This window comes from Penaeus vannamei, chromosome 17, assembly GCF_042767895.1.
Source record: "Penaeus vannamei isolate JL-2024 chromosome 17, ASM4276789v1, whole genome shotgun sequence".
NCBI classification, from domain to species: domain Eukaryota; kingdom Metazoa; phylum Arthropoda; class Malacostraca; order Decapoda; family Penaeidae; genus Penaeus; species Penaeus vannamei.
In genome coordinates, this window is record NC_091565.1 from 5,622,691 (window position 1) to 5,625,190 (window position 2,500).

Here is a 2,500-nt window from a genome sequence, read left to right on the forward strand (position 1 = left end):
AAATATTAATGGTTAAAATTTTTTTATGACCGTTAAAATCTGGCCCACTTAACAGAGGAATAAATTCACTCCCAGCCCCACGAGCCTTAAAGACCGTTAGGTTAGGCTAACACAAAATTTAACGGTAAAGTAAATGCAGTAAGAATACATTTACATTTAAATAAATATGGTTTACAAAAAGCATACCAATATGACAACAGTAAAAACCGATTAGAATAAAATAGCAAAAATTCTGACTATTACATATATATGTATACATATATATACATATTTCTACACATGTATATCTATATCTATATATAGATAAACAGGCATAGATATACACATATGCTTATGTATGTATAATTAAGAATATATGTGTGTGTGTATGTATGTATATATATAAAATAAAGAATAAATGTGCGTACCACTATGTTCCATGTACTTTTCTGTACTATATAAATGTTTATATATATATATATATATATATATATATATATATATATATATATATATATATATACATGTATATATATGTATGTCTATATAATTATGTATGTGTGTATATATATGTGTATGTATATATATATATATATATATATATATATATATATATATATATATATATTATATATAGTGTGTGTGTGTGTGTGTGTGTGTATACATATATATATATATATATATATATATATATATATATATATATATATGCATGTACATATATGTAAATAGTACAGTAAAATAAATGTGCGTACCTCTATGTTCCATGTACTTTTCTGTACTAAATCTTAAAAGTTGTTTTTCTGAAATATATTAGATCTCTATATGGAAAGCTGCTCTCTTTCTTCCATGAAAGTAAAGCCACATTATTTACTCTGAATAACCCATGAACAAGAGTCGTTAGCAACAGACCAAGAAAAGGGGTAATTGAAACACAGTATTTCGATTCATATGTAATATATGAGAAGGAAAATATACATCCTGAAGATGCAAGGAGAGTAACAGGCTAAAGGTATCTCGGACTCCACAAAGAACCCTGACAGAGAGAGGTCTTGTTCACCGGTGCTCTTGCCTCTGTTCTTCATCGGCACTGGGGATGTTCTTCACAAAACTTTATTCTCGAGTTTCCCAGTTAAGATAAGTTATTGAATTATGAAACTGTTTACGTCAGCCTGCCACGGTGTTTCATTATCCATGGAACTAATTCCCCGCACGTTGTTCCAGGCTTGCGGCATCCGGCTACCTCTTATCACAGGCCTACTACATCCTGTTTGCTGGGGGTTTAGGCCTATCACAATCTGCTTCGTATTTTATAAGTTTGCTGCGTAATCTTAGTACAGAAATGTATTACACGGTAAAATTGCTAAATTGTGTATCATTCCATGGTTCTGCATTCGCTGTGTCTGAAGAAGAGTCAGAGAGACATAGGCTGGTTTGACCTCGATACCTAAACTAAGTTCTAAGCTGAGAAGAACGTACGTAGGAGATAGTCTTTAAAAGCCCCGAGCGGACCCTGGCGGCGTGGGCCGACTTGGCACACAGCAACAGCTCCTTCGTCACCGGAGACAAAGGGAGTCCTTTGGAATCGCGACTGGGTCAGACTGCCCAGCACAGGAGGAACATGGATGGCACTTCTCTCGGGCTCCCACGCTCGCCAGGCGCCCAGGGGAGTCCTTAACTCTAATAACTTGTGCTATTGCTTGTGAATATAATAAAAACATCGCTTGGCCACCCTTGACACTGGGGCCGCGCCTCCCGCTCGCTCCCTCCCAACCTCCAGGCAGGAGCGCCCGCAGCTGGGGAACTTTGATCTTGCCTTTGCTCTCTCCACTTCCGCAAACAACCGCTCCAACAAATAAAAACTCCGGCGCGCCCTCCCTGCACCTCCTCTCGCCGCCCTCCACTTCGTGCTTTCCTCTCTCCTCACAGCCTCTCCACCTCTTCCCTCGGTCAATGATTGTTCCTCACTTAGAAGGGTGTGGTTATTTACAATGCTTATGTATATAGGTGTGTGTGTATATATAAATGCCTTACAATAAGGACTTGTCAACAAGAACCTGATGCAATGGACAAAACAACAACGATTAACCTCCGTCTCGATTCCACGGCCTCCATCCTGGCGTAAGACCTTGACCAACGGACTTTTCTTGTTCCTGGTGACACTTTTTTTCTCCTTCCTCCTATTTCACAGACGCGTTTTGGGGTGTGCGCTCCCTCCCTCCCTCTTTGTTTTCTATCGCGAACCCTCCTGGCAGCGTCATTCATGCCCGTCTCTTGTGCTTGCTTCATCACTCCGTTGCTTTGTCTCTGGCTCGTGTCTCTCGCATTTTTAATTCGGAATTCATGAAAAAAAAAAAAAAAAAAAATGCTCCGGCCAATCATGTCCTTCACCATCGTCTGCAAAATGCCATCTCTGCCAAGTCACCATCAGTCACAGTCGATCATACACTGTACATCACTGCATATAACAACGGTTATAACGTTATCATGCATACAATACACCATCGTTAACATATTTGTA